The sequence below is a fragment of the Sus scrofa genome, chromosome Y (assembly GCF_000003025.6).
Source record: "Sus scrofa isolate TJ Tabasco breed Duroc chromosome Y, Sscrofa11.1, whole genome shotgun sequence".
Lineage (NCBI taxonomy): Eukaryota > Metazoa > Chordata > Mammalia > Artiodactyla > Suidae > Sus > Sus scrofa.
Window position 1 is genome coordinate 2258702 of NC_010462.3, and position 22514 is coordinate 2281215.

Sequence of the window (22514 nt, forward strand, 5' to 3'; positions counted from 1 at the left end):
TTTATTGAGAGTAGTGAAAATCAGTAACACATACGAATCCTCAACAAAATGAAATGAGTGGAGTAGATCTTGTATTACACATCAGCAGTGAAAATTCAGATTATAATACCTATCACATTGGAAGTTTTTGAAAATATAGCATTATTTTTAAGGCAGGATGCAAAATTCCATATCAAGTATGATCCTAAGTTGTAAACATTTCATAAGATGTATATATCACGTCATATATAAAATATGCACTGTATAAGTAATTTAATATGGCCAGCGGTCATCTTTGAGATGAAAAGTATCAGAATCTATTCTTCTCCTTTCCTATGTTTTCAAAACTTAGTAAAACTGTGTTATTTATTTATTTATTTATTTTTTGGTTTGCTTTTTGGCCACAGCCACGGCATGTGAAAGTTCCCAGGCCAGGGATGGAACTTGTACCCCAGCTGTAACTAGAGCCGCCACAGCAGCAGTAATGCCTGATCCTTAACCCACTTCTTTTTTAGGGCTGCACCCACGGCACATGGAGGTTCCCAGGCTAAGGGTCCAATCAGAGCTACAGCTGCCAGCCTACGCCACAGCCACAGCAATGCCAGATCTGAGTTTCATCTGCAACCTAACACCACAGCCCATAGCAAACCAGATCCTCAACCCACTGAGTGAGGCCAGGGATCAATCCCACAACCTCATGGTTCCTAGTCAGATTCGTTTCTGCTGTGCCATGATGGGAACTCCGGTATCACTTTTAAAAATGGCTGAGAAAAGCAATCCTTGTTCTCAAACACAGGCAGGACTGTATTTTCAAGCCTAAGACTGTAGGAGAAAATGTCCTAATAAAAAGGTAGAAAGGAGAGACCCCGGCCATGATGACTAAGCAAAGTCCAGCCAACTGCCCCAACCACCCCTCCCCCACGCATCTGCTTCTGTAAACTCATTTCCATAGCTCCTACCTTACCTGACCTCTCTCTGGTCCACCAAGCATGGACCTGGAAGAACTAGCCCATAAAAGCCTTGTGAAACCCTTTGGGGCTCAGACTCCGGAGAGGGATCTCCTCTGAGCCCGCCAGCATAATACACCTGAGTTCTTCAGCTCTCCGAGTGCTCGCTTGGTATCTCACCAGGTAAAAGAGCTGATCCACTGCAGCCACAGAGCTGCTGGAGCTGATTCACTACAGCCACAGGGCTGTCACCAGAGCTGATACACTGTGGCTGTGGTGTATCAAGAGAACAGATCCTCTAAGCACTGCTGGATGGTCTGAGCTCCTGCCTCAGGCTCGCACACCTGCTTGTGCATGGGAGACAGAGATTCCAAAGGAAAAGAGAAACAATATAATATAATATAATATAATATAGAGTATTCTAGAGTATGTTAAGAAGAGGAATGTTCTAAGGATAAACAAAAACAGGGCATGGAATGTGGGTGTGAAGTGTTGGATAGCAGAGGGGGTGGGTAAGGAGGGGAGATCTTGGCAGCTTCCCTGAGAAGGTGTCTCAAGTAAAACTCCAGACAGAGATGGTGGAAGACAGAGAAGAGAAACAGCACCAGGGAAGAGAAACTAGGAGGGGGGAAATGCAACCAACATCCAAGAAAAAGAGGGCCGCTGACAGGGATGGGAAGCCTTCTACCATTTGGGGCAGATGGGTCAAGTTATCTCATCCATACGTTCCAAAGAGTGCCCCTACCATCCCCTGCTGACCATGGAGCATCTCCAAGATGAGGTTCCTACTCACTCTGCCAGCCTGCCCCACCTGTCTTCTGCAGCTGCCCAATACTGGGTATGTGCTCCAGCCTGTTCCACCTGACCTCCCAAATTCCCCAATTCCACCTTGCTAGTGACCACACTCTACTTCTGGGCATTCTGGTGCCTCCAGCTCTGCACTTAGGTTCTCTAGTCTTCAACCAAGCCAGTTCTGACTTGGGCACTGAAACCACCAGGTAGTGTTGTATTTTAGCATCTTTTAACGTCTCTGCCTCTCATCCAAGACGGGAAGCACCCTGAAGATGAGCACTCATCTCAGAAGAACTCATGGTTACATCCATGCATTCAAAGAAAGAAGGTTTGCAGAAGGAACCCCAACACTGAATTTGGAAAATGGTACACAGAGTGTATACTGGGGAAAAAAAGAATACTTGGGAAAAGACACTACAAAGGAGACATTATAGAGGGAAACCCCTTCCTCATTTTGCAGGTGGGACAAACATTTCTCTGTCCCCATATTATTCTGTCCTATAACCCTACATCCATCTTGTCCTGTCTGTAATAGAAGTTTTAGGGATGGGAAATTTGGTAGGGCACAGGATTCTGTAAGAAATGTACAATTACTGGGCTTCTTAGAGATGTTTTGACTGGACAAATGTTTGAAGATGTTGGGGAGCTTTTTAAAAATATATATTTTTATTTTGCTTTTTAGGGCCATACCTACGGCATATTGAAGTTCCCAGGCTAGGGGTCGAAGCAGAGCTGCAGCTTCCAGCCTATGCCAGAGCCGCAGCAAAACAGGATCCAAGTCACATCTGCAACCTACGCCACAGCTCACGGCAGTGAGGGATCCTTATCCCAAGGAGCGAGGCCAGGGATCGAATCTGCGTCCTCATGGCTACCAGTCAGGTTCGTTAGCACAGAGCCACAATGGGAACTCCAGGGGGCTTTCTATTTTTGCATATAGTAAGTTTGTCAACTGGAAGGTAGTTCTGATCCCATCTTATTTGGAATGCTTCATGCCTTCTCCTTGGAAAAATCTTAACTCATGAATGCAAGAGACCTGAGTGGTTAAATCCGAGGAGATAGGGTTCAGTCTCCTTGTAGAAGGCTACAGTCCTAACTAGGAAATTGTCTGCTGTGCATTCAAGTCCAGTTGAGCCAAAACGGAGGCTATGATGAGGACAGACGGAAGAAAGGAGGGCTGTGTCTGTGGGCTGGGGCCCCCTTATAGTTTGCCATCATTAATGTGGCATGGCAGACAGTCCAGGACCCTGAAGAATAGAAAAGAAAAAGAGAAAGCATGTTCCCCAAGCAATGCCTCCAAAGAGTCTCTCATTTATAGATTACGGGGACAAACTCACCTCGAAATCAAGAGACAGTCCAACAAGATGACAGACTGTTCAGGCAGTGTCTCATTGCACACATGGGTTTTTTGGTTTTGGTGGGGTTTTTTTGCCTTTTTTTTTTTTTTTTTTTTTTGGTCTTTTTAGGGCTGCACCTGCCACATATGAAAATTTCCAGGCTAGGGGCTTAGTCAGAGCTGCAGCTGGCAGCCCACCCCACAGCCACAGCAATGCCAGATCCAAGTCATGTCTGCAACCTACACCACAGCTCACAGCAATGCCCTATCCTTAACCCACTCAGTGAGGACAGGGATCAAACCGGCATCCTCATGGATACTAGTTGGGTTCATTACCTCTGAACCACAACAGGAACTTGCAGTTTTTATTCTATGAAAACACTGTCTGACATGGTGGAATTAAAAGTAATACACCTTTGGAGTTCCCGTCATGGCGCAGTGGTTAACGAATCCGACTAGGAACCATGAGGTTGCGGGTTCGATCCCTGCCCTTGCTCAGTGGGTTAAAGATCTGGCATTGCCATGAGCTGTGGTGTAGGTTGCAGATGCTGCTCAGATCGTTTGCTGTGGCTCTGGCGTAGGCCGGTGGCTACAGCTCTGATTCGACCCCTAGCCTGGGAATCTCCATATGCCGCGGGAGCGGCCCAAGAAAATGGCAAAAAAGACAAAAATAAATAAATAAATAAATAAATAAATAAATAAATAAAAGTAATACACCTTTAAGGTGTTTGTTATGAATACCAATTTGATTAATTTTTTTTTTCAGGTGTGAATTCCTAGGGAGTGGAGTTAGATTTGCTGATACCTGTACGTCTGTACGTTCTCATGAATTAAGTTTGTGGCAGGCTCAACAGATATTCAGGAAAACATAGGGTGATTTATTCTGGGGAGCATGGCGGATACATTAAAAAACACCCATAATGTAATTGACCATTCTCTCAAAGGTTTCATTTTCCTGACAAGTAGGTACAGATGTTTTTTTTAAATATCTGGTTTGGATTTAAATAAATGCACCTCATACGTTCACATTCTAAGAGGCACACACAAAAAAGAGTCCACTGGCATTCCTGAAAAATAAAAGGGGAACACATTCCAAAAGGGGTCTTGGAAATGCAAAGAAAGTTTCAGTCTGCTCGGTGGTCTCCGAGGAGTTCACTGAATCAAATGTTTCAGCCCGGTCATCTTTTTCCTCTCACCCCAGAAGCGGGTTCCAGTTGCTGGATCTGGGCTCCACTTTTCATCAGTTCTGGCACTCAGTCTGGGCGCCTAGGGAAATGCAGTCTCCGTTTCTATTCTCTCCTCCTGCGGCCATAGCGGAACTGTTTCCAGTGCTAAGACGGATTGGGAATGATTTCTAGCGAAGTGGATCCCGTAGATGTATGATCAGTAGCAGCAATGGATTTGCCCGGGGCAAGATCGCTGGCAGTAACCATTCCCATTTCCCCTAGTTTTCCCATTCTCAAAACCACTTCACACACATTATCTCACGAAGAGATTGAATCCACGGAGAAAATGAACTGGAAATACAGGTGTTTCTATGATTTATTTGAGTGACGCCACTTTGGGTGCATGTCTCTGAACCAAATTGGCAAAGGCAAAAGCTAGAAATACAAGCAAACGATTTACAAATATTTTTAAAGTCTGCTATTTACCAAAAAAACACATACCAACCCTCCCCTTGTGGAGAAAAAAAAAAAAAAACAACTACTTGGACTGATTCTCCAGAGTCCCATATTTCAAGGCAGAATTTTCGTATTATGTATGGCTTTCAAGAGACACATAAACTGTCTCTACATTAATCTCTATATATAAGGTCTATGGTAACTACACATAGATGTTATATACAGATAAATATATGTTCTAATTTAATTTTTAAAATAATGAGCGAAATAGTTGAAGCAAATGTGAAGAATCTTGAAGAAAGAGACTTGCAATCGGATCTACGCATACATTCACATATATATAATTTTTATTGGAGAAACTTAGAAAAATCCCTATTAGACAATGTTCTAAAAACATCAGCCGTTATGCCGCCCCATGAGATAAAAACTGTACACTTTACTTCAGGTCTTTATTTCTTCATCACTAAACAAGACGTTTGATTTTATCTGTATTCACAATCAGATACAGTATTCTCTTAGATGGCTGTGTCATCATGAACCACTCCCTGTCCTGAGAAAGAAAACTCATGCTGCTATTTTGGCACTGGAAACGTCCCAGCAATTAGGTATTTCCCCACTTGTGTACCATTTTCCTTTGGGTGACATTCCTAAAATTATGCGTACAGAGACAAATTTAACACCTTTGTTTCAAGGTTTTTATTTTATTTTATTTTCCCACTGTACAGCAAGGGGATCAGGTTATCCTTACATGTATACATTACAATTACTTTTTTTCCCCCACCCTTTGTTCTGTTGCAACATGAGTATCTAGACAAAGTTCTCAATGCTACTCAGCAGGATCTCCTTGTAAATCTAGTCTAAGTTGTGTCTGATAAGCCCAAGCTCCCAATCCCTCCCACTCCCTCCCCCTCCCATCAGGCAGCCACAAGTCTCTTCTCCAAGTCCATGATTTTCTTTTCTGAGGAGATGTTCATTTGTGCCCGATATTAGTTTCCAGTTATAAGTGATATCATATGGTATTTGTCTTTGTCTTTCTGGCTCATGTCACTCAGTATGAGATTCTCTAGTTCCATCCATGTTGCTGCAAATAGCATTAAGTCATTCCTTTTTTATGGCTGAGTAGTATTCCATTGTGTATATATACCACTTCTTCCGAATCCAATCCAAGGTTTTTATTATATATGTTCAAGTGGCCTACCCGAAAGGTTAGACAAAATTAGTCGGTGTGCAAGAGTTCTACTTTTGGCCACACAGCCATACCCACAATTTCTACTGTTCATGATAATATGCAGTCATCTCATCATAGAAAATTTACAATGTTTAAATATCAGCATTTTTTTTTTTTTTTGCAAACGATTGCCTTTGGAATGGAGAAGCAATGAGATCCTGCTGTACAGGACTGGGAGCTCTATCTGGTCCCTTGAGATGGAACATGCTAATCTGAGAAAAATAACGGGTACATGTATATGTGACTGGGTCACCTTACTGTGCAGTAGAAAATTGATAGAACACTGTAAATCAGCTATAATGGAAAAAAATCATTATTAAAATAAATAAAAGTTAAAAAATAATAAGCATTTTTGTGTACTAGTGAATTTAAATATTTTCCTATGTTTATAGACTGTATAAATGCCTTTGCACATAGCTGTTTTAACCTAAACCATCATTTGATTTTTACTAATATTTTCCTATCAATTTTAAGGGCTCTTTATATTACATATATGTTATATGTGTTAAAAAGCTATTCTCTGTCCATTTGTCATGGATATTTCCTTCATATTGTACAGAAGCTTGCTTTTTTTGGGTTTTGGTTTTTTTTTGTTTTGTTTTGTTTTTTAGGGCTGCACCTGTGGCATATGCAAGTTCCCAGGCTAGGGATCGAATCAGAGCTGTAACTGCTGGCCTATGCCACAGCCACAGCCATGCAGGATCCAAGCCATGTCTACAACCTATACCACAGCTCATGGCAATGCCAAAGCCCCAACCCACTGAGTGAAGTCAGGGAACAAACCCACATCCTCATGGATACTAGTCAGATTTGTTTTCTTTGCCCCACAGCAGGAACTCTCTAGAGAAGCTTTATAACTGGATAGTGTAATGTACAATTTTTTTCCATCAAAAAATATTTTTAAGCCCAATCAATGGGAATTTATCTGGACAGTGAAATCTATTATCTGGAGAGTGAAATATATAATTTTTTTCCATCAAACAATATTTCTGAGGCGTTCCCATCGTGGCTTAGTGGTTAATGAACCCAACTGGTATTCATGCGGCTGTGGGTTCAATCCCTGGCCTTTCTCAGTGGGTTAAAGATCCTGCGTTGCCATGAGCTGTGGGGTAGGTTGCAGATGTGGCTCGGATCCCGCATTGTTGTAGCTGTGGTGTGGGCTGGCTGCTGTAGCTCAGATCCGACCCCTAGCCTGGGAACGTTCACATGGCCGCGGGTGCAGCCCTAAAAAAAAGACAAAAGACCAAAAAAATTTTTTGAGTCTCATTGATGGGAAAGAGATGCCAGTGCTGGGGTATCAATGATGAGTACAAGACATCTTATTTCTTCCTTCCACCATTAATGTACTGGAGGCGAAACATTGTTAAGTAAACTTAAACACACACAAACATACACATACAGAAATAAATATGTAGTTATCCATTTTGGTAAGTGTGTGATGGGGTATGATTGGTTCAGTTGTTTCCCAAGGAGATCTGCTGTGTTGGTGGGCAAGAAATGTGTGAGTTATAATCTGAGGTTGACCTGGTGTCCCTTGGATGTGGAGGGCGGGAGCACTGAGGCTTGGAGTTTGGGAAGAGGTTGGTGGCAGTTGTGGATGGGGCCAGGCAGCTTCCTTTCTGTCTTTTGTATTTAGATTCATGCTAACAACATCTGCCAGCATCCCAGTGTTCTATCGATACTTAAGACAATATACTCCATTGATTTCTTTTCTCTTGAAATTACATCTTTCACCTAAATGCAATTAATTTGGTGTCGTGCGTGAGGTAGGGATTGAGGTACCTAATGGTTGTGTGTGCTCATTTTGATGTTTTCCCACCAAATGGCTCACCTGCCCTGGGGACATTAAAAGACAGTGCCCTCATATTATTACATTCTGATAAATATTTGGGTCTCAAATGCCTCTAAAATGTCAGGAACAACAGAATGGACTTACAAGTAATTTAATCACGAAAAAGAAGAGGTCTATAATACAATAATACCTGGGTTTTCATAGATGGCATATGGTCATCTTGAACCTATGACTAGAATAGACATGAAATATTTGTATGTTGACCTTCTTTTAGAATCTCAGGGGAAAGAGTCTGCCTCCATCAAGGTGACACATTACTTCAGGTCCTTTTGGCTGAGCTCCATCTGTATGTTCCTTTTTCAATGCATGGAATGGTTAATATTTCCCTTTTCTACAATATCCATGGATGTATCCATCTCAAGAAATGAACACCTTGCATCCTTGAGATGGGCCAATTTTTCACACACAGCACACAAAAAGCACAGACCTTAGAGACTGGAAAATTTATGGACTCAAAACAAACACTCTCTATTCAACAGGGGTCACTCATACGTTAGTGAAAAGGAAAGCAGTACACAGGAGGGGGTATTTGCAACACACAGAGCTGGGAAAGAGCTCAATATAGCAGAAGAGACAATCCATCAGACTGCTTCCCATCCATCACAAAAAATGTAAAAAGATAGGTAACCATATAAAAATGCAAGGAAGACACTTTAATAGGTACTTTACAAAAGAGAATCTCTAAATTTTTAGGAAATAGGAAGAGTTACCTGAACTTATCAACCAGACAACTGCAAATTCAAAGCACAAAGTATATGCCCACATACCTTGCACAAAAATAAGCTTAAAATGGCTTATAGACTTAAATATAAGACATGACACCCTCAAACTCCTAGAAGAGAACACAGGGAAAACATTCTCTGACATAAGTTGTATCAATATTTTCTTAGGTCAGTCTTCCAAGGCAACAGAAATAAAAGCAAAAATAAGCAAATGGGACCTAATTAAACCTGTAAGCTTTTGCACAGCAAAGGGAATCATAAATAAAATGAGAAAAAAACCTACGGACTGGGAGAAAATATTTGCAAATGATGTGACTGACAAGGGCTCAGTTTCTAAAATACACAAACATTTCATACAACTCATTACCAAAAACAAACAAACAAACAAAAATCACCCAGTTTGAAAAATAGGCTTAAGACCTAAACAGACAATTCTCCAAAGAAAATACTGTATACCTGTGGTACATGTATACAATGAAATATTACTCAGCCATAAAAAAGAATTAAATAATGTCATTTGCAGCAAACTGGATGAAACCAGAGACCCTCATACTAAATGAAGTAAGTCAGAAAGAGAAAGAAAAATACCATATGATATCACTTATAGGTAGGATCTAAAATAGGGCACAAATGAACCTATCTACAAAACAGAAACAGACTCACAGACATAGAGAACAGACTTGTGGTTGCCAAAGGGGAGGAGGGGAGTGAGATGGATTGGGAGTTTGGGTTTGGCAGTTCCAACTATTACATACAGGATGGATAAACAACAAGGTCCTACTGCAGAGCACAGGGAACTATATTTAATATCCCTGTGGTAAACCATCATGGAAAAAGACACGGAAAAAAAATGTGTGCATATATAACTGAGTCATTCTGCTGTACACCAGGAGCTAGGACAGCACTTTAAATCAAGTATACTTTAATAAAATATTTTTTTTTTTTTTTTAGGGCTGCACCTGTGGCATAAGGAAGTTCCCGGGGTCAAATCTGAGCTTCAGGTGCCAGCTCACACCACAGCCACAGGAACACTGGATCCTTAACCTCCTGAGTGAGGCCAGGGACCAAACCCACATCCTCATGGATACTCGTCAGGTTCTTACCCCTCTTAGCCACAACAGGAACTCCCTAAAAATAAAATTTTTAAAAAGGCACAAAGTGATACCATTACATACTTACCTGAATTTCTAAATTTACAGAAACTTAAAATACTGAGCCTTGCAAGGATATGAAATGGTTCTACCTAATGGAACTTTTTCTTTTTTTTTTGTATTTTTGCCATTTCTTCGGCCGCTCCCACGGCATATGGGAGGTTCCCAGGCTAGGGGTCGAATTGGAGCTGTAGCCACCAGCCTATGCCAGAGCCACAGCAACGCAGGATCCAAGCCGTGTCTGTGACCTACACCACAGTTCACGGCAATGCCGAATCCTTAACCCACTGAGCAAGGGCAGGGATCAAACCCACAACCTCATGGTTCCTAGTCGGATTCGTTAACCACTGCGCCATGACGGGAACTCCCACTAATGGGAGTAATGTTAAGTTTCTCCTCTATGCTATCGAGTGTGGTAGTAACATGCTGCCAGTGTGTACTTGAAATGTGGCTACTCAGACTGAAGAACTCAATTTGTTTTGTCTTTTTGGGGCTGCACCCACAGCATATGGAAGCTCCCAGGCTATGGGTCAAATCGGAGCTGTAGCTGCTGGCCCACACCAGAGCCACAGCAACGTGGGATCTGAGCCCTGTCTGTGACCTACACCACAGCTCATGGCAATGCCAGATCCTTTAACCCACTGAGCAAGGTCAGGGATAGAACCCACATCATCATGGTTACTAGCCAGATTCATTACTGCTGAGCCACCATGGGAACTCCAGAAGAACTCAATTTAAAATTTTATCTTTAGTCATTAAATTGAAGTGATGATGTGTGACTGTGGCCACCACGTGGGATAGCACAGATATAGACTATTATGGGAATGCTGGGGGAGAGTGTAAATACCAGCTCTTTGAAACATGTATGTACAGATGGACATAGATATCCGTGAAAACTCACCCATTTCACTTTTAGGCATATATGCACAATTGTGTTCACCAGCATTATTTATAATAGCCCCCAATGGGAAACACATCAAACATCCATCAATGATAGTTTCAACCAATAAATGACAGTATTTGTATAGCATAAACCATCACATGGTATTGAAAATGAACGTACCACCACGAAGCAAACAGTACTGGAGAATGCCACAAACGTAGCATTAAGCATTAGAGGCCAGATGCAGAAAAATATTCTATGATTCTAGTTTTATAAATATTACCAAAAATAATCTGTGTCATGACTGGAAGAAGGTGGGGGGAGTTAGTTACAGGGAGAATTTCTTTGCCATGGCCAACTTTTTGACCAAGGGAATACACACCACAGTGTATTTTTTTGATCACTGGACCTTTCTATGAATGATGTGTGCACTTTTCAGGACCTGGTTGTATTTTCATATAGGTAGTGACCGCATAGCCCAGAATGACACACTAACAAATACTAGTGACAGGGAAGATTATACCATGAATGACACATTAACAAAATACTAAAGACATGGGAGATTATAGCATGGTGTCAAGATGTGAACAATCAAAATCTAAAGTTTGCAAAAAATTTCACGGACCCCTTATGTGATTTGCTTTATATGTGTGCTGTTTTATGAACATATGAATATGGCCTAACATCCATTTGAAAGACTTGCTTGAATTAAGGATAAAAGAAAAATGGTGTGATAAGAAAACCTTAAGCCACTGGTTTGATTGGCAGTGTTTTTTCTTTCAGAGAACCATGGAATAGGGTGTGTCCTATGACCAAGCTTTCTTGGGTTCAAGGAAATAAGGTAGCTACTGCACTTCTGAGGTTTCCTAAAGCAACACAAGACACCTCCACAGAGAGGGCACCATATTATGGGATGGGTCATAAATCCATTGTACATCAAATACTATTCCCATCAAGGGCAGATGGGAAGCCAAAGAATTGACAAAGGATGCATTGAGCTGTGGTTCCTGAAGGGAATTTGACACATACATCAATAGGTATAAAAATGAAACTTCCCTTACTCATTCCATCAAAACTTCCAGGAAAGTTTTCTCCATCATGTTTTGTCACTCCTAATGAATCATGGTACCTAAATTAACAATTTTGCCAAAAATAGTGCCTTCGTCTATGAGTGGGTCAAATCAAAGACAGATGTTTCATTTAAAAAAAGAAAAAAGGTTAACAACTATGTTGCCAAAAGGAGTGTCTTTGTCTAGGTGGGTAACGCCAAAGAGAGATGTTTAATTAAAGAAAAAAGTTAGTGAAAACTAGATTTGCATGTACCTTGGTACCTCATTCAGAATAGCCTTTGATACTTATGCATGTGGATATATTACCAAGATGTTTTGGGAACATTTGCCCCGTGTCAAAATAACATGCATCTTGCTTGGGAGAAACATGCGAGCATGCTCCCTTCATTTCCCTAGTCCTACAACGGAAATGGAATCAGAATTCCAAGTTTACATTTCAAACATTGATTGGTTTGGATTGGAGAAACCAGGCATGCCTTGAGTCTCTTTCACCTGAATTCATAATGCTTTATTTTGATTCCTCAACCCAAATGGACTGTCTTTGGCAAGCTCGGCATCACAGAAGATACTGTGTAAAGACTTTCAAATCCTGAGTTGGTGTCTTTTATGAGATAATTATGATGTTGGATACCCTTGCAGAACCAGAAGGCTTTGAGTGTTATTTCAGCTTTGTTATTTCCATTCTTCTGACAAGAACGTGGCCACTTGAAAAGCACCATTTTTTTAAAAATGTCATGTTCAGCAACAAAAATAAAATCCAAAGAATGCACAAACTTTATCATGCTTTTTTCATCCCCCTGAACCTTCCTAAGTTCTACTTGATTTGATGTAAAAAAGACTGGCATTCGTGAACCTGTATCATTGAGGATTTTAGTCTGTCAACCACACAAGCGAACACACCATCTGGACATCTGCACTGCAACACTGGCCACATCCTCCCAGGATGAATTTCCCCACTTCTATTTCCAACGTGATGCATGATTTTGTTCATGCCTTTATCCCCAACTCCACCCCATGTGGCCCAATGTCCATAGAAAAGCTGATTCCATCCTCTGGAATTTGGGGTATTGGATTGAGCTAGAGACAATCCCTGGAATCGTGCAAATGCCCAGCTCAAGAACTTAGCGGTTTATCCGATTTTTGTGATAGAGGTAAGGGTGTCTTCTGCAGTACTCTTGAGAGTATCCTCCTAACTCGCAGAGATGCACAGAAGAGTTGACCTCTTTGCTGCCCCATCACAGCTCTCTGTCCTGAAGCTGAGCCTCTGACTACCAAGCTCAAGGCCACCACCTCCACAGACTGCAGCGCAGAAGACAAAGAACACCTGGGTTCTCTCTGACCTCACCTGATTCTGTCACCTGAACTCCGCCTTATTCCCTGGGCCACCCATGAATGAAAATCTGGACCCAGTTGATGAGCTTATCAGACCCAGGGGCTGCTGGCAGGCGGATGGAAACAAAATTAGAGCACTTTGTGGTGGCTGACCAAATTCAGTCCCTGTTCCCTCCCTGTGCTGAAAAGTGGTGCAATGAAACATTTGTTTCCTGATAATGTTTGACCTACTTACCTCTTAAAATATTCCTCAATAGTGGGAAAGATTCAAACAGGTAGAAAGGATTGCATGCCAAGTTCACAGACGCCCACAAAACCCACCCTTGCGCATGTGATTAGAAGGATGGCTTTAACGGAGAAGATGCTCAGGAGATTTCTTCCGCCTTGATAAGAAGCAAACCAGGCAGGCTAAAAGAAAAGATCTGCCCAGTCGGCACGTCATGCTGAACCAGTTTTTAACAAAGCCAATGCTTCCCTAAGAGATCTTCGTGTGAATTTAACAGAATGTCTAAGAATTAAAACTGGTGTTTCCTTCAGTCTTATGGAACACGTTAAACAAAGTCACTTCACCAAATAAGAACTTTTTTTTTTGTTCTCCATGAAGGCTATGTCTCTGAAGGTGAACAAGACAGGAAATGAATCAGTTTCTAAAGGAGAACGTATTCCATTCATTTCACGTAATTCGGGGGGGACTCTCATGCCCAAGGCACTGTGTGAGGTCCTGGGACATCACAGGACAGGTCACAGATGCTGCCATCACTGGAGACAGCAGGTGTAACTCTGCAGAGAAAAGGAGCTTGTGGCTACGTGAACACCTCTCTGGGCACACGGAGTTTGATTATGTGGGACCAGTGAGGTATTCTTTAAGGAGAAAACCAGGTGATGAGGTCTCCAGCGAGTGGAACACCGTTGGAAAGATCCAGCCCGTGGAAGAGGTACGATGGTGGCAAGAAACCCAGCCTACTTTCCTCTCTCATTACCCTCTCCCGTCACCCAGGCACGAAACCCTCTCTCCATCCTTCTGTACTGCTTACACCACCGGCTTAAAACTGACTAATATTTAGTTCTTAAATGTATCCATCAGTATGTAAAGACAGGGACAGGCAATAGCACTACCTAGAGCTGGCCGAGAGCCTGATTAGGTCACACATGTCCACACCCTCCATGAATTTTCACACCAAGAGTAGTTGCCACTCTGCCTCCAATTCCTGGAGATGGTGTCCTTGGTTGGGTTTGAGCTCCCCTTGGGTCTCTGTCTCAGGGGATGTGATTGACCTCACTACCCAAAGCCCACAACAGTCAACAACATCGAGGTGGGCGGATGAAACCAGGAAGCAAACATGGATTTTCCTCATACGTAGGTGTATTAGAAGTCCCGCACAAGAAATCAAAGCCCCAGTGGAGAGAGGAGGCACACCTGTTGGAAATGACAAGGCAACACTGGATTTATTGACAGATGCCAGCACTGTCAGCCTTGCGAAAGCAAACGGCGCCACTCTTAGATGGCTGGGCACGCTGATTAGTCCCCAAGTACTGTAACCGCTTTGCTATGTCAGACGTACGTAATAAGAACACACGGTCAAGGCCGTGAAGCACTAGAACATGGAGTTTAAGCTGGACATGTAGCACGTGAGAGGTGATTTCCACCAGCCCCAAAGCGTGTTCCCACATCCGTGCCCGCCCCCCACCAGCTGCCCCGCCTCCGTCCGCAGGGCAGGTGAGGCCATTTGTCCTTTTTCTAACAGCCATGAAAACCGCCAAGCATTTTAAGCACATAGGGAGACGATCTAATTCGTGTTTTAGAGAATTCTGATTACAGGGAGAAGGATGGGTAACTGGGAAAAGGCCCAGAGCAGAGGGGTCCGCCAGGAGGAGGTGTCCGCTCCAAAGGCGTATAACTGTTTCAATTGCTCAAAGAAGACTGTTTGTCTACACCTAGTGCTTCTGACACCCATCGTGTGGCTTTTCCACACCCAACAATGATCCATTTTCCTTCGGACCCCAGCTGGGTGTCCTACAATTCTATTCACCTCTGAAACTGCCCAGAGTTGGCACGGACACCACAGGGAAGGGCCCAGCGCCCCAGGACGAACGGCACTTCACCACCAATCGCAAAGGGGGGCCAGGTCTCCCACACTTCCGTCCAATGCGGCTACAGAGGGAGGGTCCCCACGGCCCCCTTGTCACAGAACTAAGGAAATGCGTGACTTACCTGTGGATCCTAAAGGGATGTACAGGCAGATGAGGAAGTAGGGGCCAGGTGTGCGAGAGGTGGGATCCAGGAGCTTCAGTCTCTGTGGAGTTCGGGGTGCGTCACCCTCCCAACTGTGGACACTTCCCCAATGAGAGGCTCTTGGAACCCCTTAGGGTTTTCTTGGGAGGGTCCACCAGGGATGACTGATGAAAGCCTTGTCCCTCCCTGACTCACTCTCACCCCAGTCCCTCCGCCAGCGCTGGGGTAGGGGGCAGCGCTAAACCCTCTAATCACGTGCTTGGTTCCTCCGGCAACCAGCCCCACTTCATTAGCATAAACCTCATTAGCAAGAACTCAGGTGTGCTCAGGTTTCTTATGAATAACAAAAGATGCTCCTTCAGGAAATTGCCAGGGTGTTATGAGCTCGTGTGAGGGACCGGATCCTCACGGCTGAGGATCGGCCCCAAATCCACTAAGTTTCCCTGTAATGAAAGACACAGAGGAGAAGCCAGGTACAGACAGAGGCAGCCACAAGCTCAGGGCTGCCTGGAACCCCCAGAAGCTAGAAGAGGCAGGAAGTGTTGCCAGAATTGGGCCTCTGTCTGCTAGTGCCGAACTGAAATGCAGAGACAGAGTTTTGGGTAAAGGAGAGGAAAAATAGCTTTATTACTTTGCAAGGCAAAGGAAGGTCCCGGCAGGCTAATGCCCTAAAGATTATGCCCCTCCCCCCACCCCTGCATTGGAAAGAATTTCAAGGAGTTTTAATGTAAAAAGGAGAAAAACAAGTTTTCAGATAGGAATGAGGAGTGGGACAAACATGTGTTCTTTCTTTGGGGGGATCTTAGTCCTCAAAGCTGGAGTCAGGAGATCTCACTCTGATTCTGGTGGGGGTCTGTTGGGTTATCGACGAGAACAACAGCCCTTGAGAAAAGGGCATATGGATCAGAGATGAGAACAAACTAGGGAAGCTCCCGAAAAACATCATGTGCTCTTCATCTTCAACCCACAGGCCACTGAGCTCAGGGAGCCTCATCCTTAGTTCACAGGTGACGGTGTTTAGGCTGCAGTTAAGTATTCATTTCTAAATGAAGCATGAGGAATGTAACTTCTCTCTTAGGTGTATAAGATGCTTTTGTCCCTCGAGAGGGAACCAGGACCTGCCCCACGGCGGTGCTATTGTGTCTTGATGGCTCCTCCCTGGTCTCTGCCTCCTCTCCCTTCCCTGGGAGAGGAACCTGCCCCTGGGAACTCAGGGAAGGTCTTGGAGCCTCAGAGAGAGGCCCATTTCCTAAGAACAAGAAATGGGGGACACAGAAAGGCTTGTATGCCCAGCAGCCCCACAGGGCTGTGTTTGGTTTCAGAAGGACCCTCCCCTGGAGCTTCTGGAGGGGCCCTGGCCCTGGGACACCTTGCGACAATGGGGAGGATGAAGGCCTGTGGTTTAAAGACACCTGCTTCTCGTCACTCTTGGCAGCAATCCTAAAAAATAAATACAGTCCTGTGGTGTAGCCGTCATATCTTTTACTCGCTACCTCACCTCCCAGAGGTCATTCAATTTTAACTTTTTGTTTCAGTTATTGAATAAAAAGACTTGGTAATCGAATAAAAGACGGAAATTCCGAGAGCGACAAGTGGGGGGGGGGAGATTTTGTGGGGAAGAGCAAACCTTGGCAGGCACACCCCTTGGGAGGAGTGGGAGGTCCCCGTGACATCTCTGCAGACCCCTGGGTTACCAGGCACAGGTAAAAGCTGCCCTGCGGGTGTGTGGGCCACTACCAAGGGCACCTGTGAGCCATGAGACCTGACAGGTGCCTCTTATGTCCAGGCAGAGACCTCTCTAAAGTATGCCATCATTTTCAAACAAGGGAGGAGGGATTTTTAAATTAATTTTAATAAGGGGATAAATAACCTCTACTTACCAACGTCTAAGAAGAAATAATGGCTGTGAGGGCATCATCAGGAGGGGAGCCTACACCGGTTTTATTCTGCTCTTAAATTCTCGTTTATCCAAGCCAGAGAGGAAATACGGTCAAATACCAAGGCGTGGATAACGACACAATAAAACTGTGATCAGAACCCCTACATAAAGTGAATCATGATGGATCAGCAGATTGAAACACTGAATTATTTCAGCTGTTGAGTGTAATGATTCAGTTATAATGGGAGAGAGACCTTCTCAAACGTTCTCCAGAAGGAGGCTTGGATATCAGCCTATCAGCCCCACCTGGGAACCTGTTGGAAATGCAAATTCTTTCTTGGGTTTTGTGTGCTTCTTTGTTTGTTTTGCATGCAGAAGTTTCCAGGCCAGGCATCATGAACCTGTGCCACAGCAGTGACCTGTGCTGCTGCAAGACAACCCAGATCCTTAACCCCCAGGACCACAAGGGAAATCCAAAAATGCAAATTGTTGGGCGCAACCCCAGGCCTGCTAAGATGCTCAGGAGTGTGGTCTCCAGCTTTCTCATTTCTAACAACACCCCCCACCACCACCACCACCGAGGTACCTGCGCCACACCTCTGCCTGTGGTTACAATGAAACATTTACTCTTTCATCTCTGTGAGCAGTGCTACAGAGTATATGATCCTTGTAGAAAATGGATATGATGCTGTTTCTTAGGAGAATCAAACACATAACTTTTAAATGGTTTGTTAAAGAGACTGGCAATTTGGAAATCTGCCCTTTATTCTGAATCCTTGGTCACAGAGATGAAGTATGTGCTTGAAAATGGGGAAAGGCTGGCCATGCGATACAGCAGCTGATACCTAGCAGAGAGCAGTCAGCTGCACGGGGTCTCAAGGCTGCCAGCTGCCCAGGGGAGGACCTCGAATCAAGGCTGATGGTCTCCCCGCCAGAAGCCAATGGGAGCAAAGGTACCCCAGCTGATTGCTTGTCCCTTGACTCCAGGAAATGTCATTATTGGCTCCAGAGGATCAGACTGATCTCAGAGAGAAAGCAGTGAGCAATGGCTTGGAGCGAGATCTTAATTCCCACTAGGAGTGGAACCTGGGCAGCCTGGGTGAAAACCAGAAATCCTGGCCACCAGACCAGCAAGAGGCTGAGAGCAGACTCACTCTGATTCTTGCCCCCTCTTGAAAGCAAGAATGTTTCAAGGAGGCAAAGCCTGTAACACAGGTACAAAGTGTATTATTAGAGACACAGTACAACTTGTGAGAGAGCACAGAGAAGAAGTTTATTTATCTAAGGCAGAAGCAAAGCAGTGACACACAGCCAAAGGAGGAATGAGGGTGCAGGCATTCCCCATGAATGAGGAGCAAGCCAGGGAGGTGATTTAAACCACCTATACGGGGAGTTTCTTCCAGGTCTCTGTTTTCCTTTGGCCAATTATCCTGTTGTATTTCTCACATCTGACCTGTTGGGGACATGGCCCGATCATCAGTGTCAGAACATGAGACACATGGACAAGGAGAAATCTCGACAAGGCTCTTTACTTCTGCAGAAGGGCATGGGTCCTCCAAAAAGCATGTGTGCCGAACAAAGGACCCTCCCCTATTTGTCCCTAATGCAGGTGATGTACCTGTCCCCTTCCCATGGGTCAGGTCAGGGCACACATTCTTCCCAGTTGGCTCATTGAAGCAAATTGTTCTTGGGAGAAGAGGGAAAGAGGAGGGGGGTTGCAGGAAGGCGTTTCGGCTGAAACCAGAGCAAAATGGAGTCACCAAGATTTCCTTTGATTAGAAAAGATATTATGTTACTTTCCACAGACTGGACCCAGGGCCCTCCCCAATATGCATGCACATTTTTGGCACAGACGGATCCCAGAACAGAGGGTTTAGGGGCAGCCAACAGGACTTATTATGGCCTGCCCCCCTCCTTTGACCCCTAAGAGTCTTACTGTTCATGTGCACTTGGGGAGCTCTGCTTTACCCCGGGAGTGACAAGTCGCCTTATCTTTCGCCTCCCGCAGAGTCAGCTCCTGCTATGAACTTTTCCTTGACGTGTCCAAGAGAAGCAAGGCCAGTTTACTCAGCCGGACAAGTCCCAGCTGTTCTCCTGCTTTCCAGATCCACATGTTTCCAGCACCCCATCCTGGGAGCCGCACAGCTATGCTGCCCTAGTGAATGTCTGGATGATTGGAGGGGGCAGAACATTCCCAAAAGATGCTGAAAAGTTTATTTTCCATCCCGTCCACAAGAAGAGCGATGCCCCTGGGTTCCACATCTCAGTCTTCCAGTCTTTGTGAGGTCTCAGAAATGCTTCGCAGACCCAGCAGTGTGGGTTACATAAAACCTGTTGGGCTTATTACTGATGACAGGCATGGCGCGAGTCAAAGACCATGCACGCGAAATTACATTATCTCTCTGATAACGACGGGGTGGCACTCAGCGAATGGGATGTGTTTGCTCATCTGGTTATATCCAAAGGGCTCCATTCGGCTGTCTTTCCCCTCATCTCACATGGAAACCATGGGGAGTATTTGCATCTGTGTGCTTAGGGAGTTCTCGGACACAGGAGCACCACATAACAGCAGGCAGGCGGAAGTTAGATGTACTGTTCTGAGTGTGAGGGGCAGCTGGGGAGAGGCAGGAAACTGTTAGGGCAATGCCAGGTCATTGGAATTCACAAGCGAAGTCTTGTTTTTGACTTAATTATGATACAAGGCGAAGTGAGGAGAAGCTTGGAAATCTTGAATATTGACATTCAGTTTTAAAAATAATGAAATTACATGTTTCTGATAAGACATTCTCTCTCTCTCTCTCTCACACACACACATACACACCCACCCTATCTCTTCAGTTTATATACACACAAGAAACAGGTAGAATTGCTCTGAGTATCATATTTATAATGTAATACCTGTGATTTTGACCATTCTTGACATTCTTTTTCTGCAAAAGCATATAAATTGGAAATAAATTACATTTGGGCATCCATATACCCTCTTCAAATATGCAATCCAAATGAGAATATTTCCAGTGAGGCTAAAAATAATAAAACTCCATGTAATTTGAGAGGTGGGGAAGAATTTTAAAATGTATATTAGAACATCATAAAAATAGAGATAGGAGCTCTCCCAGAAGGCCTGTTTCTCTCTCCTGGAGTGTGATTTCAAGGAACGATGAGATAAGATGCCTCCGAGAAAGAGGATAATGATTTTAGAAACTAAAGCAATTCCCAGGATGGGTCTTTTGAGGGAAGGAGTTGTAACTATACCTTCAGCAAACTTCTGATGTCCCATTCGTCTCTGGGGCGTGGGTGGGGTGGAGACCTGCCCCCCAGTTAGAAGGTGCTCATACAGCATGAGTCCAAGACGTATGTCAATTGACGGAGGAAAAGCAAAAATATACACAGTGGGATCGTGGACTTTCTCCATAGATTAGATGTGACTTCTTATAGCTATGGCTCTTTCTATCTTTTGAATTCTGTAAGCATTTTCTAGACAAAACAGAATATTTCATATACCCTTAGAATTCCATGAGCACATTAAATACCAAACATTAAAACCCCACAACTACTATCATACTCAACAATGAAAACCTGAAAGCTTTTCCTCTAAGATGCAGTTCAAGACAGGATATCCACTCTGACCACTTTGATTCAACAATGGACTAGAAATCCAAGCCACAGCAATTATACAAGAAAAAGAAATAAAGGGCATCCAAATTGGGAAGAAAGAAAAAAATGATCACTTACTGCAGAGGGTATGATTGCCTAAGGAGGAAACCCTAAAGACATAACCAAACCAAAACGAAACAAAAACTCTTAAAACTGATAAATGCCATAAAGTTGCAGGATCCAAAATCAACACACAAAAATCAGTGGTATTTCCATACACAACTAATAAGCTATCCCAAAAGAGAATCAAGAAAACAAATCTCATTGAAAATACCATCAGACCTAAGATACAGCACAGGGAACTATATCCAATTTCTTCGAATAGAACAGGATGGAAGATAAAATGAGAAAAAGAATGTATGTATACGTATGACTGGGTCACTTTGCTGTACAGCAGAAACTGGCACAGCCTTATAAATCAACAATAATTTTAAAAAAAATACCATCAGAAACAACAACATAGGAATACATTAACCAAAGAGATAAAAGTTTTGTACACGAGAAATGATAAAATATCAATGAAGGCAATGAATGAAAGCACAGATAAATGGAAGGATAGTTATGTTCATCAATTGGAAGACATAATATTGTTTAAAATGGCCATACCAGCCAAGTGATCTACAGGTTCAGTATAATCTCTATAGAAATTCAATGGCACTCTTTCTTTCTTCCTTCCTTCCTTCCTTCCCTCCTTCCCTCCCTCCTACCCCCTCCCTCCCTCCTTTCTTTCCTTCTTTCTTTTTCTTTCTTTCTTTCTTTCTTTCTTTCTTTCTTTCTTTCTTTCTTTCTTTCTTTCTTTCTTTCTTCTTTCCTTTAGGGCTGCACTCACGGCATTTGGAAGTTCCAAATGAATCAGAGCTACAGCTGCCAGCCTACACCACAGCTACAGCAATGCAGGATCCAGACTGCACCTGCAACCGACACCACAGCTCATGGCAACACCGGATCCTTAACCCACAGAGCAAGGCCACGTCCTTATGGATACTAGTTGGATTTGTTACTGCTGAGCCACAATGGGAACTCCATAATGGCATTCTTTTTAGAAAGTGAAAAAAAAAAATCCTAAAATTCATGTGGAACTACAAAGACCCACAGTGATCAGAAAAATCTTTCTCTAATGAAAGTGTGACATGAGGTCATGTACAAATTAGGAGGCCAGTGATGTAAGCTCCCCAACATTCTGGATATGCTCTGAAAATTGGTATAATTTACATCCTTCCAACAAGTCCCTATTGTTTTCCTGTAGCCTGAAATGATCCTTAAAATCCAGAATTTCAAACTTGAGGTACTTTGTGATTTTAGGTAACATATAACCATAAATATTCATGACCAATAGGAATGAGTTTCTTCAAGAAGAAAAAAAATAAATAAATCCAAGATTCCACTGAATACAGAATTGGTTCTAACCTCAGAATAAATGGGATTACTCATAAGAATATTGAATTACAATCAATTATGGCTTCCAAGTACAGTGATGGCTTGCAGATAGAAATGTTTCAAATGCTTAGGCTTTTTGTTTGTGTCTGACATTTTGAAATGATCTGAACATTTTGCAAAGTTTCAATAAAATGCCATCATGAGTTTCTTATTTCTATAGATACCTTTGTCATATTTAATGAAGCTGGCAGTGAACCTCCATTAATTCAAAACAGACTTGATGAGTATGGGAGACAGGGAGTAACATTTTGAGACCAATTTTTCTCATCCTACAAACGGGAAATAATGAGGATTTTGGAATTTTGTCAGCCACATTTACAATAGTGCCACTTTTTAGTTTAAACATATGTGTTGAACCACTCTCTGTAAACTAGATAATCAACAAGGACCTATTACA

The 22514-nt window shown here is 43.3% G+C and overlaps 1 long non-coding RNA gene across 1 annotated transcript in view; it reads right to left on the reverse strand.

Moving 5' to 3' along the window:
* The window catches only part of LOC110257884, a 254974-nt gene that overhangs the window by 116314 nt on the left and 116146 nt on the right, over nt 1–22514 (reverse strand). The window contains exon 5 of the long non-coding RNA XR_002340900.1: nt 15124–19637. This is a non-coding gene — a long non-coding RNA (uncharacterized LOC110257884). The remainder of the gene's footprint in view (nt 1–15123; nt 19638–22514) is intronic.